Here is a 16,671-nt window from a genome sequence, read left to right on the forward strand (position 1 = left end):
TGGGTCTGCCTCTTGAGCCCACTGTCTCAGCATCCGGCAGAGGGGACAAAGCTCCTTGGAGGACGGGCAAGAGCTGTCACCTCGGCCTGCAGGCGGGAGTCTGGGAAAGCTTCTCAGAGGAAGGAAATTCTGAGCGGGATCTCATCGGTTAAGGAGGAGTTTTCCAGGGCCTGAGCGGTGGGGTGGAAGGGCATGCTGGGCAGACGGATCAGCAGGTGAGAGGTGAGAAGTGGCTGCACGTGAGGGAGTTGGGGTGATGATGGAAGGTTTGTGTTGCTGGTAGAGGTGGTGGCAGCTTTTGCTCTAAAAAGGAAGGATTCCTTGTAAAGTGAGGACTGAGTCCCCATTTCTTTCCTTCCACCTCTCCTACCTCCTTCGTGTAGTGGAGGCAAAGGTCCATTCCCAGTGCCTGCTCCAGCCCCGCTGGCCTTCTTTCCCAGCCTTGCTCTGCCCTGGGAGCCTCTGCCCTCACCATCTCCGTGGCCGACCCCTCTGGTCCCCAGGTCTCCACCCTGAAGATCCTCAGAGGCACCACCCTCTGCCCCCTGGAGTTTCCTCATTGTGGAGCTCGGTGTTCTTCAACCATCTCATTATCATTTGTATGCTCTGTGTTTTCTACCTTACCCCCCCCAACCCAACTTAAACTTAAGCTCTGTGTGAGCAGAGACCCCACCTGGCCTGTCCCCAGAATAAAGGGCTGGGTCTGGGACTTAGGAATGGCTTCTATAAAGATCTGTCAAATGAACATAGGAAGAACTTTTTAGCAGTGAAAGCAATTTAAAAGATCATATGGATGGCCCCAGGAGGACCTATCTATCACAGTAGGGATTCAACAGAGGCACTACAGGTGGGTCTGCAGGCATGTAAGGCAGTTAGACTAAAGCCCTAGCAACTCTGAGCCTGGCTTTGCCAGTAGTCAGACTGGGTCTCCACTAGGACTCAGGTTGAATAAAGAGAGGCCTTTACCTGAGAGTCCGGGAGCCTCCTGGCAGGAAACTCGTCCTAAGGAAGGACAGAATCATGCACATCTCTCAGGTTCTAGAACAACAGGCCAAGGCCAGAGAGAAGTTTCAATTCTGAGGCCAACAAATATCTGTTTCCAAGGCTGTGCTGTGGCCCAGCTCCCATACAGAGGGGGCTGAATCACAAAGAAAAGAAAGGCAAAAAGAGACACTAGGCACCGAGAGAGCAGGAAGCATCAATGGCCCAGGCTGCGATGGCCAGAGGCTCCATCCGGGCAGAGAGCAGCACGGTCTGCAGCAGCATCAACAGCATGGAGTAGCGGCCATCACGGCAGGAACCCGGAGGGCTACCGTGTAGCCTGGGAAGTTAAGCCGGTGTGGGCGTGACCTGCCCAGAACATGAGGGCCCTCTCCTAATTAGCACAAAGGTTCCATCTGGGCCGGCACCAGGGCAGGTGGTAAGGACGTTGGGTGGCCAGACTGGAGAGCTGTGTTCTCACATGGCACGCTCCCTAGTTATAGACTGGGACTCCAGGAGGGTGGGTCCTGGGAGCAGGAAGCCAGGAAAATACTGTCCCGTTTATAGTCTCTGTGGCCCATTTTTACCCCTGGACTCATTGTGTCTGAGAAAACAGAGTCGCGGATGTTCCTTAGATTATTAAATTATCCTGCGTTCACCTTCAGTGTCGCAGGAACTTCCTGACACTTCCTTGCTGTGCTGTCAGAACACTTCACACTTCAGTAGTGAGCCAGAAAGAAAGTCGATAGAACTAGAGTTGGGAGGGATTTCTCACTGACTTGGTACGATGGACAGCTTGCCTGTCACTTCCGGTTCCCCGGTGGGGGAGGAGCAGAGGCTGGTGAGTGAGTCCCTACCTGCCAGGAACCGTGTTCTGTTTGGAGAGGTAAGGCACAAAGAACACACATACACACACACACACACACCCCCAAGACTGAACGAATGCATCAGAGTTCCGAGGGCTGCCTTCACTTGCATTGATGGGGCTGGGGGTGGTGGTGTGGGCAAAGGGAGGTCTTTAAGCTGGTGACTCAACTCAGGGCACAAGAATCCTAATCTTCTTGTTTAGAGAGAGATGTGACATTAAAGGGCACTTCTGGAGAAAATGATTATAGAGTGTTCGCTCCTTCTGTGACAGGCACGGTGTTAGATGGAGCTGCTTCATATAAATGAAGTCACTTAATTCCTACATCAGATAAGGACCCTGATGCCTAAAGAGGCAGCCTGCACTGTTCCATAGCTAGCAGGACCAAAGCAGGGGCAGTAAGGGGTACAGTAGACAGACCCACAGGGACACGTGTCATGGGTACCATTTTTTTTTTCATCATTGAATCATCAGGGCTTACTTCAGAGCCCAGAGCATGGTAGATGTTCAATAAATATCTGTGCAATGAACGAAAACAAGACAACCCGCCAGAATATTCTGGTTTATGTTGTAAGAGCATCTCCATGTGCTCAGCTCACCTCGATCCTCATGTATACCTTGTGAGGAGGGACGGGAGCAGGTATTCTCCCCGCTGCTGTTGCATCGGTAGGGGTGTTGCTGTTATTGTTATCATTCTCCTTTTGCGGAGGACAGAATTGACAGGGAGATCAGAGAGTTTAATTTTCCCTGTGAAGGGAAGAGTTCAAGGTCCTGCGCATGTCTTCTGATCTTCTGATCCCAAAGCCCGGGTTCTTCCCAGTGTACCCTGAGGGCAAAGAAATGTGCTGAATCGTCCAGAAACTGCCTTATTCTAGTGGGGAAGCTCTTGTCTTCCTTGGGACATGTGCTCCCCCACTCCCGCCTTCTCCTCACCTCCCTCTCTACTCAAAGATAAACTGTCCTTCCCCCCTTGGAAGAGGGTGACCCCCAATGCCAACTCTCACCATCCCTGTAGCCCTTCCACCAAAAAGTTTGGATACACTGGGAAAAGCCCCAGGCTTCCAAGTTAATCCTGCAAAATCACTCAGCTGCAGCTGGTCTCAATTAATCTGCCACACGCAGACGATACCACCTCAGGACTGGAGGGCTGACTAAGGGAAATATTGTATGGAAAAATGCTCTGTACATTTTGAAGTCTATGCAAATGTTAATTATTATCCTTTTTAGAGCTCTGCCTCCCTAGAGGTTCTCTGCATGGCATCTAGAAATGTCCAGATTTTCCAAATCTCACTCTGAGGAGGGGCAAAATCTAATTAGTGCCTCATGCCTTTCCTTCTGGGGGAGTGACGGGATGGGGTCCACGTAAGAGGAAGAAGGAGGCCACGAGGAAGAGAGGGGACACTCTGTTTTGTAGGAAGCAGGGGGAGTAGGATTTTGTCAAACAAACATGCAGCCAGGCCAGGCCAGTTTGCCCCCCACACCTTAGCTCAGAAATAAACTTGGATGGGGCTTCCCTGGTGGCACAGTGGTTGAGAGTCTGCCTGCCGATGAAGGGGATGCGGGTTTGTGCCCCGGTCCGGGAAGATGCCTTATGCCGTGGAGCGGCTGGGCCCGTGAGCCATGGCCGCTGAGCCTGCGCGTCTGGAGCCTGTGCTCCGCAACGGGAGAGGCCACAACAGTGAAAGGCCCGCGTACCACAAAAAAAAAAAAAAAAGAAAGAAAGAAACTTGGATGAGGCAGACTTTTATTCTAGGTGAATTTTGAGTAGAAGAGGAGGTTATCTGGTTCAACAAGAATTTATTGAACTTCTGCTATGTTCCCTGAAGGCACCATAGGAATATACGGAAAGGCACAGACGCACTTCACTGTTCCAGGTTTCACCTTTCTGATAACTTCATCCCTCTGGAATAGTCAAGGAAGGGAAAAAAGTCACTGATTATCAGAAACATGCCATAAAGTACACATATGCATTTGTATATTTGCTCTGAGCCTCTTAATTCTTCATTTGCACATAGTTCTAGCAGATTAAGAAGTCATGAACTTGAAAGGGAAAGAGTTGCTACTACTGGTGGGTCTGTAAACAGTGGTCTAAAATTAGCCTTTAGGCTACCTTTTTTTTTTTTTTTGGCCACCCCACGCAGGATGCGGAATCTTAGTTCCCCGACCAGGGATCGAACCTGTGCCCCCTGCAGTGGAAGCACAGTGTCCTAACCACTGGGCCGCCAGGGAAGTCCCCCCCCCTTTTTTTTTTTTTCAAACAAGGTAGACCAGAAACATATCTACCAAAAATGGTGATGAGAACTCAAAGTCAGCTATGATTTCCTGTGTGGGATAAACAGCCTTATGTACCTCAGTAACTTTTGTATTGACATCACTGTATGACCATGTGGTACAAAACAAATGGAACCACGGAACATGAGAATTAAGATGAACACTTGGTGTCATCAGGCCAACCTCCGAGAGCCAGAGAGGTGAAGGAACTTGCTTGAGGCTGCACAGCTAGCCAGGCAGAGTGAGGAACGGCACCCAGCTCTCCTAGTCCTACCTGGCCCGGGGTCCTTTCTCCTGCTTACACAGGGTTCCTTACCGAGACCCGGAGTGCCCAAGAAAAACTCAAATTCTGTTCCAAGTCTTCTGACGCACCAGGAGTGTGTGATTCCTTTTAGAAAGAATTCCATCGTAAATGATGACAATGAAGAAAAAGTCGGCAGCTTACGGAGGTGCCCTGGGGAACCGATGCCCACAGACACACTGTCAGCTATCTGGGGAAGAGTCTAATCCCGATGAAGCTGACAGTAAAGGTTTTCCTGTGGGGAGAAGGAAGGGTCCCTTCCTTCTAGGAGCCCACCCTGACTTGGAGGGTCTGGCCAGGCAGAACTGACTCACGATCAGCGAGGGCAGCCCAGGCAGGAGAGCCAAAGTGTGGTGCCGACAGGCGGGCTAATGGACGGGCAGACTCCCAATCCCCCCGAAACGTGCCAGCGAAGCCTGTGCAACACCTCATCAGGCATATAAATACCAGCCAGGCTTATTACTGGGAGTATGTGGCCACATTATTTTAACTCGACGATCCTGTCCCTGTTGGTGGGCATCCTGCCAGTCTGCATTCCCACATCCTGCTGCCGACTCGGGGCCCACCCGTTTCTATATCGAGACGCTCCTCTCCATAAATAAAGAACAGGAGTCAGGCACAAAAGAAAGGCCATTTCAAGCGCCGGGAAGGCTGTCACATGAGCCAACAAAGGGCAGGAAATGCTGGGCGGTGGCCCCGTGTCCGTCCCCAGGCCCAGCTCACCTGGCTGGGCCGTAGGGCCTTTGTGCGAAAAATGTCAGGCCCAAGTCCCGAACTTCCTGCCATTTGTCAGGCTGTGCCGTGACCTGGAGTTCACCGAAATGCTTGCTGCTCCCAACAATACACACATGCATCCTTTGGAAAAATTCTCTCTCTCTCCCCTCGAGGCAGCAATGGCTTTTTATGGAAGTGGCTGGGGTGGGAGTGGGAGGGTCCTGGGCTGAGAAATGGAAAGTTTCGGCTGTATTTCTCTCTTGAAATAGCCCGGCTCGGACAGGGCAGGGAGAGGTCAGGATCCCAGGCCTGTGAGGCCAGAGGCTCTGGGGCCTCACCCCAGCACTGCTCCTGACCAGCTTGGAACCATGAGGTCATTGGGTGGGTGACTGTTCCTATGACCTACTTGTTTTTTCTCCTATCCAGCACCCCAGGTGCTCCCATCCCATCTGCCTCCCCTGAGGTTCCAGGATTTTACTGCCCATGCAATCAGTGTCAAGAATACCTGTCTGCCTACAGAGGAGCAAAAATTCAGGCACTGTGTCTGAGACAGAACTGAAGGCCTGGGGTTACCACTGCCCGACCAGCCATGTCCCTGGCTCCCAGCCTGGATCTTGTGAGAGGAGACTCACGGAGGCTTCTCCAGGCAACAACCAAGCAAAGACATCAACCCCTCACTCCACTCACTTGAGCTGTGCTCACCTGGTGAGGGGCTGTAGACAGGGGCTCCCAAACACTGGAACGGACATTGATGAAGTAGTCACCCGTCCCCTGTGAACTGAAGAAAAAGAAGCAATGAATTTTTCAGCTTGCTAAATTTCTTCCTTTGAAAGGACTGTCCTTTTATTCTGAGATTATTTCTGAAATGAAGAAGAAAAATGCGGTGAATTTTTCCATACTGCTAGGATTGTCCTTTATTCTGGGATAATGTTCTTCCTACTTTCCTAGTGCTGCTTTGTGAGTGTTAAAATGTGTTTTTGTTTATGACATCACGGAAATTAAAAGACATTTTTATCTGATGAAACAAAAAGCTGACAATCCTGCGCTAGCCCTCCAAACAGAAAAAAAAAAACCCACCACCTGCAGCTTGTAATGTTCCCAAGTCTATGAGCCACGGTCTAGGGCACATGCAAGGAGCAGGACACTGGGCACTGCCTTCAAGGAGCCCGCGACTTGGTGGAGGGCTACAGGCCTGTAATGGTGATGCCCTGCACGACCTCAAGGGATTCTGTGCAGAGGCGTGGGGCAGATGTTACTTGTGCTGTTAGAGCTCAGAGGGGAGGCCGGTCAGCGAACGCCTTGTTTGAGGTAAAGGCTCAACGTTGGCTGAATAAATGAATGACTGGAAAGCACTGAAGAGGACTTGGTGAAAATGGGACTGGGAGGGTCTTGCCGAGGGGGAGGAGATACGGGAGGGTGTTGCTGGTCAGCAGGTCAGCTCAGGCAGAGGCATGGAGGCCCAAAAGAGCCTGTGTGTGAGGGTGCTGAGCGGGCGCTGGCCTCCTCTCAGGAGCAGAGACAACCCTAACCAGAGTAGCGGGCTGTGACGTTAGGTAAGTGGAGGAGTACCTCGAGCCAGGCAAATATGTTTAGATTTGAGGCAGCCGTTACTAGGGAGCCACGGAAGGATCTCGGGCAGGGCAGGGCCAGGGTGAAAGGCTAATTGAAGACGTTAGTCTGGCAGCTGCGTGGAGGGGTCCTGGAATCCAGAACCCAGGGGAGCTGTCCGAGGACTCCAGCCTGCGAGGGCAGCGGGCCGGGGCTGGGGCTGTGGTGCTGGTGAGGGGCACCGCCAGGCTGGGAAGGGTGTTGGACTGTGCCTGAGATTTTAATCCAGGAGTCTCGGAAAGTTTTGACACGACTGAGTGGATGGAAATGTGGCAGAGATGGGAGGTTTGGAATTAGGCAGGGGATGAGCTTGGCCTTGGGTCTGCCAATTCTGAGCAGATGACTGGGGTTACAAGTACAAGGGTCCAGCTGCCCGGGGGTGGCTGGGGTGAGAGAACCAGGGAGCAGCAGGGCCACCCCTTCCCCCGGGGGGAGGGAGAGGCCACCTGTGCTCTCGCGAGCAGGGGCTGCAGTCGTGGTATCTGATGGGGGTGGAGGTGCCAGCCCTTCCCAGAAGGTCTGCAGCCTGGCCTGATAGTGTGTGGAATTCAGGCCTGGATGAAAGGCGTTGAAAGCTGCCCGGGATGAGCGGCCACTCTCCCTGGGAGGGGGGCTGTGGGGAGGCCTGCGTGCTCTGGCAGCCAAGATAACCCCGGGTTATTTCAGGAAGAGAGCCCTAAGAAGAAAAAGAGGTCAGTGGCCAGCAGATGGACAGATAATCCGGCTTATCTGAGAGACTGGCGAGAGAGGTCCCTCTGGGGACCGTGTCCTCTGAGACGGGAAGGTGCCAAAGTGCATGAGAGGGAGAACAGGGGGTGGGAAAAGGACCAGCGGCCGTGGCTCCAGCTGGGGAGGGGGCACCTCACGGCCCGGCCCAGTCTCTCCCTGGGCGGCAGACAGAAGTCCCTCTGGCTCAGATGGGAGATGGAGACCGGAGTTCCCTGAGGTCACCCCAAATTCAGGAGCTCCAGACCTTATTCAGGGTCTGAACGCCCGACAACAGCCCCAGAGACGGCAGGCTTTTTACGTTTTACTCTTTCAGGTTGTTCAAGAGTCAGGTGTCCACCTGCATTTACTGGGGGCACAGTGCCCGCGTGGTGTGTCGTGTGGGTGCGTGTGACGTGGTGGGTATGTGCACGTGTGGGTGCTGTGTGGCTGTGGGTGTGGAGTGGGTGTGACGGGTGGGTGTGATGCACGTGTGTGTGTGTGTCCAGTGCGGGTCTGGGGGTGGTGTGTGCAGTGCATGGGTGTGCCGCAGCACGTGCTCGAGGTGTGAGTGGAGCCGTCTCCCGGCCCGGCCTCGCCCCACTCCCCATCCTCGTGAAAGCGCAGCTGAGCCTTCGCCGCCCTGTGGGGGCAGCGGCTCTCAGCTCCACGGGGCGTGGTCCAGCCTTCACCGCCCTGTGGGGGCAGCGGCTCTCAGCTCCACGGGGCGTGGTCCAGACTCCTCAAGACGTCCCGGGAGGCCTTCAGGATTCAGCTCAAGCCCTTCGAGCCCCCTTGGCCAGCCTGCCCTCCCAGGGACCTCCCGTCTCTTCTGACAGGCGTGGGTTTTCCTGTCTCTGAGTCCCCGTTCAGACAGTTTCCTCTCTGTGGAAGGGCCTGCCCATCCTCTCCACCTCAGAAAGCACCTTCGTCCTTGAAGGATCAGCTCCCAGACACTGAGCGGGATGTTTGGCTGGAGCCATCCTCGCCCACGCCCTCTGCCCGCTGCCCTCGCACCCCAGAGCTGCCCATCGTGCACGGATGCCCCCTCACAGCTCATCACGGGAGGAGGCCGGTGTGGTCTGGGCTGCCACCATCGCACTGAAACGCCCCTAGGACAAGCATGGGGAGCCGGGCCCAAGATCTGCACGCTCACCCTAGGAGTCCTCTCTGGGCTTCCCCAGAGGCCTGAGCTCCATCCCGCAGGGCCCTCACTTCCTGGTCTGAACTGCTGCAGGCACATTTTCCTAGGGCTGTCTTTTTTAACATTTTAATTGAGGTGTAATTGACATATAACGTTATCTTGGTTTCAGGTGTCCAAGGTAACAATTCAGGTATTTGTATACATTGGGAAATGATCACCACAGTAAGTCTAGTTACCATCCATCACTTTAGCCAGGTAACCTTTAGGATTCACTCTCCTGGCAGCTTTCAAGTATGCGCTACAGTGCTGCTGACCCCAGTCATCACGCAAGTCCTCCACCCCGGTCTTGACAGGACCTCACACCCACATGGTCACACTAGGCCTCGTGTCCCGACTTTCCTGAGGGCACCGCCATGCCCCCTGTACCCGGGCTTCAAAACCGGGCCTCCTCTGGCTGCCCTGCCCCCAGGCACCGACCACGTGTGCTCTGCTCCTTCCCCCGTCCCTCTCCACTGCAGGTTATTTTGTGCCTCCGGATTAGACCGCAAATACTGACGAAGTATGGTATAGACTCAGAGTCAACAGGAGGATCGATCCAGCCCCTCCCGCCCCTTCGCCCTGCAGGCGAGAACACTGCAGTGAGTGGTCGGTGTGGCACCCCACAGACCTGGGTGAGTTCTCCTTTGGGCTGGATTCCCAGCAGCCCGAGCCCAGGGCCTGCCGTGCACTGCCACACTGCTCTCCAGAAGGGCGGCCCCGCTCGAATTCCCAGCTTGTGTGTCTCTGTTACCCACCACTGCATGCTTCACGTGCTTCTGAACTTTGGGGGTTTCCTTTTCTGTATAGTTTGTCCACACTTTTGCCTGTTTCCTGGTGGGACTGCAGCCCCCTCCTCACTGATTTCTAGAAGTCCTTTGTATATTGTTGATATCAGAGGATACCTAGAATTAGAATAAAATCGATGTCAGTTTTAGACCGCCTCCCATTCTGTCCTCCATCTACGAATTTTTTTCCTGGTATCCTTCAATGGCAATGAATCCTTCATTTTGATGCCGTCAAGATCAAAACCGATCTTTTAAATTCTGGTGTGTGCTTTTGAAGTTTTAAGATGTCCTTTCCGGTTTCTAAGTCACAAAAACATTTTCCTAGGTTTTCTCGTACTAACCTTAAACTTACTTATCTTTATCTAGCATTTTCCAAAGTGACAGGCACTCTGCAAAGTGCTTTGGAGACACTATCTTTTTTTTTTTTTACATCTTTATTGGAGTATAATTGCTTTACAATGGTGTGTTGGTTTCTGCTTTATAACAAAGTGAATCAGTTATACATATACATATGTTCCCATATCTCTTCCCTCTTGTGTCTCCCTCCCTCCCACCCTCCCTATCCCACCCCTCTAGGTGGTCACAAAGCACGGAGCTGATCTCCCTGTGCCATGCGGCTGCTTCCCACTAGCTATCTACCTTACGTTTGGTAGTGTATATATGCCCATGCCTCTCTCTCGCTTTGGAGACACTATCTTAATAGGTGGAGACTGTTTTAGATACTTTGCATATATTACTTCCGTGGATCCTCACAACAACCCTAGGAGGTGAGCACAATTATTACCATCCTTGTGTTACATTTGAGGAGACTGAGGTACTGAGAGGTTAAGTAACTTCTAAGTAACAAACAAGTTGAAGAATCTGAGAGCCTGGCTCCAGAGACTGTGTCCTCAACCTCTACGCTAACCCATCTCTCTAATGTGACCTTCACAGCAACCCCTAGTGTGGTAGTTAATTTTATGTAGCAGAGTGACTGGGCTGAGGCATGCTCAGAGAGCTAGTAAAACTATTTCGGTGTGTGTCCGTGAGGATGTCTCTGGAACAAGAAAATGCCTTCACCAGTGTAGGTGGAGATCACCCAATCCATCTGAGGACCTGGAGAGAGCAAAAAGGTGGCGGATTTGCTGTCTCTGTTTGAGCTGAGACCTCAATCTTCTCCTGCCCTTGGACACCGGACATGGGCACTCCCGCTTCTCAGGCTTTCAGACTAAGACCAGGACTTGGGCCATCTGGATCCGCCCACCCCCATTCTCAGACCTTCGGCCTCAGGCTAAATTACCCACCAGCTTTCCTGGTTCTGCGGTTTGCAGACAGAAGATCATGGGGCTTCTCGGCCTCCATCATGGCTTGAGCCAATTCGTATAATAAATCTCCTCTTCCATATACATCCTATACCCTATTGGTTCCATTTCTCTGGACATCCTGACTAATACACTGAGACAAGATGAACAGGGGCCATTCCTGGGGAAAGGGGAGAAGCTGCCCCAGCTCACAGCCCCAAGCTGTGCCCTGAGCCACTGCACTGTTATCTTAACCTCAGTCCCTCTGGGAAAGCCTGAGACCAGCGTGGTGCATTTTGGGAAGTGATCTCAGAGCACAGGAGTGGGGGATTGAAAAGAGTGAATGGGGAATGAGGACAGGCCAATCCAAGGATGAGTTTTCAGGCTGGTCCCTGCTGTGGCAGCAGGGGCTCCGTCCTGCTGGGAGCCTCCGAGGAGCACACAGAATGGGACTCCGAATTATGCCCAGGAGCAAGAGGACAGCATTTATCAAGCAGCTCCCCTCCCCCATTGTGGCAAAGCTTAGCTTATCACCTGTGTGAGTGTCCGGAGGGCCTGCCCTGGTCACAGAGGAGCCCTGGGGCAGAATGGTCACAGGTGCCTCTGACAGGTGCTGTCAGATGCCACCTGGGCAAGGCTGGTGCTGCAGCCAAGGCTGGGTCTAGGCGGAGAGCACGTGAGGCCAAGGTGCTGCCCGGAGTCGTTACTAATGGCACTTTGCTCCTAGTTTCTCTCCCTGCAGGCCTGTCTCACTTCTTCAAGCAGACAGCTGGCTTCTGGTAGGTGGGTGCAACCTCGGCTCATTCGTCTTTATTTTCTCCACGATGCCCAGTGTGCTGCTGTAACAACCCCGCCTTTTCTGCTCCTGGCACCAGGGGTGGTCTCTACATGTGCCGACGCCTTTAATCCTAGTGGGAGCCCTGTGCTAACGCTTTACGCATGATGACATGGAGGCTAAGAGGTTTAGGGACCAGTGCAACAGAGCTAAGGTCAGAATCCAGGCTGGCGCTATGCAGAGGCCTCCTCAGCGCTGGCTGAAGGGGGAGCCCCAGCTGCTTCTGTCTGGACCACGGAGACCAGCGGGAAGCAAGAGGGAGGTGTCCTTTACTCAGAGGAAACAGCTAGAAGCTGAACAAAGGCCCAGAGGCAGGAGAGCCTCTGGGCTTGTATAAGGAAGAGCAGTTTGGCTAAGTATCGAAAATTTGTGGGTGGCACTCCTAAAAGAGTTGCCATTTGGAGAGGGGTGAGGGGAGGAGATGGCATCAGGGGTGATTTTTTTTCTACAACTAGTTGGCAGTGGGTGGGGGAGCTTGCGTTGGACTTTTAAAGCCCCTGTCACACTGCAGTCTCCTTGAGGGCAGGAACCCCTGCTTCTCCTTCTTTGTGTGACAGAGAAGCAGACAGACGCCTCCCCCCGCCCCTTGCCCACTCCCGGCCGTGTGCATGGGTGTGTGTGTGCCCTTCATCGTGGATGTGGTGGGTAGAAAGATAAGCCAGGGTGGTGGCCACCCCTGGCTGGCCCTTTCAGCATATCCCCTGGTTACACTCTCTCTCCTATTCTAACCCACCCACCAGACTACCCTCACCCCACAGCTCAAGGGGCAGCTCCACCCACTCGTCATCACTTCCATTATTGGTTTTCAGCAAACAGTCTAACAGTCCCTGGGGACTCCTCTATTGCGTCACGTAGGAGCAGAAGGGTTGTTCTTTCTGTAGATTCCTACCAGCTGCCTCCCTCCCCGGGCTCTCATAATTCAATGGCACCAGGAATGGAAGAGAGGAGAGAGCCCTTGACCTGTGGCCCGGGTGGCCCTTGGCCCTTGGCGTTGGAGGTATGATTTGTCCTTGGTCTCCCTCCTGCATGTCCCTCCTGTGGCTTCAGCAAATTCTCTGTCCCCACAAGCAACTGCCTTATGGCCCACCTCCTTCAGCCGGCCCTGGTCCCAGGCTCCCGGCTCTCACCCCTCCCCTCCAACCCCACCTCCAACAGGTAGCCACAGCTAACAGCGGTATGTATTTGTGATATATATTCAAAACCAGAAGCATACGATGTGTATCCGTGTGCAAATTGCTCCCTCACCTCAATAATATCACGGCCACCTTTCCGTGGACTGTGTATGGACCCGACTCATTCTTTTAAATGTCAGTACTTGCACATGATGTAGTATTTTGAACAGGTTCTCTTCCTATTATTTATTGAGAAACTGTCACGGGCAAGGCTATATTCTGGGGACCAGAATGTACATTCTAGTAAAGGAGACAGGAGGTATAAAAGTAATTAAATAAATAAGCCGCAGCATTATGGATGGTGTTAAGTGTTGTGAGGAAAATAAAACTGGGGGGAGGGTTGAGAAAGGAGGTGACATTTGACAACTCAGATACAAACTTCAGGATAACAAGAAAGATGCATACTTGGGCCATGTCCAACTTGGGGCTGGGACACACCCTGCTGATGGCACCTTTGAGCCCATGGGATGGAGATGGTGGAGATGGCGATGGGTGAGCCCCGTGGCGCTAGTCTTCCCTCTTATTCAGTGTCCTCGGGGGTGGTGGCAGCTGTCCAGGCCCAGGGACAGATGCAGAGGCCCACATCCCCTGTGGCTGAGCTCTTTTTCACAGGCCCGCCAGGTGCAGCTGTAGTACCGCCTCACTCCTGTGACCACTTCACGTAACAAATGGACTTTCTTCTTTGAAAAACTGAACAAAATGCCTAGCCTGCCTCTGCTTTCACAAGATACTGTTTGTGAAAGGGCATGAAGGAAGGAAAGTTTCAGAAAAAAAAAAAGAGAGGAAATTCTATGTTTTCTAGGTCTGCTGTAACAAAGTATCACAAACTGGGTGGCTTCAAACAGTAGAAATTTCGTGTCTCACAGTTCTGGAGACCAGAAGTCTGAAATCAAGGTGTTAGTAGGTTGGTTCCTCCTTAGGGGCTCAGAGGAAGAATCTGTTCCTCTAGTCATTGGATTAGGGCAACCCTAATGACCTCATCTTAACTAGATCTCATCTGCAAAGACCCTATTTCCAAATAAGGTCATAGTCACAGGTACTGGGGGTTAGGACTTGAATATATCCTTTTCGGGGGACACAATTCAACCCCTAACAGTATCTAATGTCATCTTCATCATCAGCATCATCATTGTCATTATCATCACGAAAAACTCAGTGTTAAAAAACAAACACCACGGCTTGAGTCACGCCCCAGCGGAGACGGTGCGCAGGCGCACTTGCTCCGTAAGGCCCCGGAAGTGGTGGCGCCAACCTGCCGCCAGACCCGCGGTGCTCTCCGGATCTGACATTTGTCCGTGAGGCAGCAGTTCCTTGGCGTCAGGGTTGTCGCGTAGGAGATAAAGTCGGAGGAGGTGAACGAATCTCTAGAACGCGCCCTTGTCAGGGAAATTATCTTCCTCTTCTCCCCGATGCACAGAACCAAAGTGGGCTTGAAGGATCGCCAGCAGCTCTACAAGCTGATCGTTAGCCAGCTGCTCTATGACGGCTACATCAACACTGCTAATGGCCTTATCAATGAAATCAAGCCTCAGTCTGTCTGTGCACCCTCAGAGCAGCTCCTGCATTCATCAAACTAGAAATGAAACGACTGTGTGCATGGAGAAAGGTCCAGAAGAATTCATACCACCATGTTAACAGTGTCTCTAGGTGATATAATACAAGGAATGGAAAACGATGATAGTGCAGTTCACTATGCAATCGGTCCGTCAGATACAGTTGCCCCTGGCACAGGAATTTACCTGGAGTTTGATACAGATGTCCAGATTATGTCCCCAGAGGCTTCAGAGTACGAAACATGCTATGTGACATCCCGTAAAGGACCATGTCGTGTAGCTACCTATAATAGAGATGGGCAGTTAATAGCTACTGGGTCTGCCGATGCTTCCATAAAAATACTTGACACAGAAGGAATGTTGGCCAAAAGTGCCATGCCAATAGAGGGCATGATGAACGAGACTGCACAGCAGAACATGGAAAACCACCCAGTGATTCCAACTCTTTACGACCACGTGGATGAATTCACGTGTCTCGCGTTCCACCCAACAGAACAGATCCTCGCCTCTGGTTAAAGGGATTATACTCTTAAAGTATTTGATTATTCCAAACCAGTTGCAAAAAGAGCCTTCAGATATTCAGGAGGCTGAAACGTTATGCTCCATCTCCTTCCATCCTTCTAGAGACTTTACTTGTTGGGGCTCAGCAGCCTACTCCTCGACTTTATATCAACACATTTCAGTGCTTTGTCTCTTGCAGTCCTCAAGATCAATGCACTGATGCCGTATGTTCCGTTAATTGCAATCCTAGTGCCGATATGTATGTGACTGGTGGCAAGGACGGCTGCATCCAATTATGGGATGGTGTTTCAAATCGATGCATCACAACTTTTGAGAAAGCACACGGTGATGCTGAAGTTTGTTTTGCCATTTTTTCCAGAAATTCAAAATACATTCTGTCAAGTGAAGAAGACTGTAGCTAAACTTTGAGAAATATCAACAGGGCGAACCCTGGTCAGATACACAGGTGCTGGCTTGAGCAGACAGCAGGTGCATCGGATGTAGTCCGTCTTCAACCACACGGAGGACTGCGTGCTGCTGCCTGACTAGAGGACCATCAGCCTCTGCTGCTGGGACTCAAGAATGGCCGAGCGGGCTTCCCTGGTGGCGCAGTGGTTGAGAGTCCGCCTGCCGATGCAGGGGACGCGGGTTCGTGCCCCGGTCCGGGAGGATCCCACATGCCGCGGAGCGGCTGGGCCCGTGAGCCATGGCCGCTGAGCCTGCGCGTCTGGAGCCTGTGCTCCGCAGCGGGAGAGGCCACAACAGTGAGAGGCCGGCGTACCACAAAAAAAAAAAAGGAATGGCTGAGCGCTGGAACCTGCTCTCCCTGGGCCACAACAACATCGTGCATTGTATCATGCACTCGCCCACCAACCCCGGCTTTGTGACCTGCAGCAACGACTTCGGGGCGTGGTTTCGGTACGAGAGGTCGACCACGGACTAGAGCCGCCTGCGTTAAACAGGGCTCTCTTCTCGAGGACTCTGCCCCTCCTTCCCCTTGTGTCCCATCACCAGCTTCAGTAGTAAGTCGTTGTACCATCTTTGGCAGTTGTGCTGCCACCTCTACGTCCTTCTGGGATTTGTACGAGCCATTTTTTACCTTGATGGAGAATCTTGGTGGAAAAAGTTGGAAACACAGATCTGTGCGGTTGTTCTGCACCCACTGATAATTACATGGTGATTTTCATCGTTTTTGTAAATACAGGACTTGCTATTTCTCTTGATCATTTGAAGAAGGCTAGAGTATTAAAGTGCTTTCTAGATCTCAAATGGATCTGTCATAAAAAAAAAACCCCACCAAAATGCATTATTAGCAAACTGGATATGCCTGTTTTTGTGTGGGTGGTAGTCTGCTGTGACATGACAAAGGCAGTGACAGATTTGCAGGAACCTGGGAGAGACAAGACTTAGGTCCCGCTTGGTGCTTCCCAAACAGCAGTGAACACATGAACCACCTGGGGCTTGTGAAAATGCAGACCCTTGTCAGTAGGCCTGGGGCAGCCCTATATTCTGCATTTCTGTCAAACTTCCAGGTAACGCCTCTACTGCTGGTCCATGGACTACGCTGTGAGTAGCAAGGGTCTGATGGATTGCTACCATACAGGCCTCTGCTCTGCCTAAGGCCCAAGCGTTGGTCACCTTTGAAGAACCTCACCCTCTTTCTCCCATGACCGTCATGATTTCAAGAGCCAGCCTGGAAGGCTTCACACGTGTCACTTCCCACTTAGGTGGTCCCAGCTGTGATGTCTCTCCCTTCCTAACCCGTTCCTCACATGGCATGCTGTCTTTTCTTAGCCTCACATTAGTATTCTAGTGGACAGCCTCACTGACGGTGGAATGCACTGGGGGAGCCCAGAGGAAACTTTGCTGAAAGGAGGCCTGTAAACACCACAGAGCACAAAACACATTCAGCCCAAA

General features: G+C 52.2%; 1 pseudogene; it reads left to right on the forward strand.

Moving 5' to 3' along the window:
* Positions 1 to 14,109: 14,109 nt before the first annotated feature.
* Positions 14,110 to 15,697, forward strand: LOC136128390 (cleavage stimulation factor subunit 1-like; annotated as a pseudogene).
* Positions 15,698 to 16,671: the final 974 nt, after the last annotated feature.

The sequence above is a fragment of the Phocoena phocoena genome, chromosome 9 (genome assembly GCF_963924675.1).
Source record: "Phocoena phocoena chromosome 9, mPhoPho1.1, whole genome shotgun sequence".
Taxonomy (NCBI): Eukaryota; Metazoa; Chordata; class Mammalia; order Artiodactyla; family Phocoenidae; genus Phocoena; species Phocoena phocoena.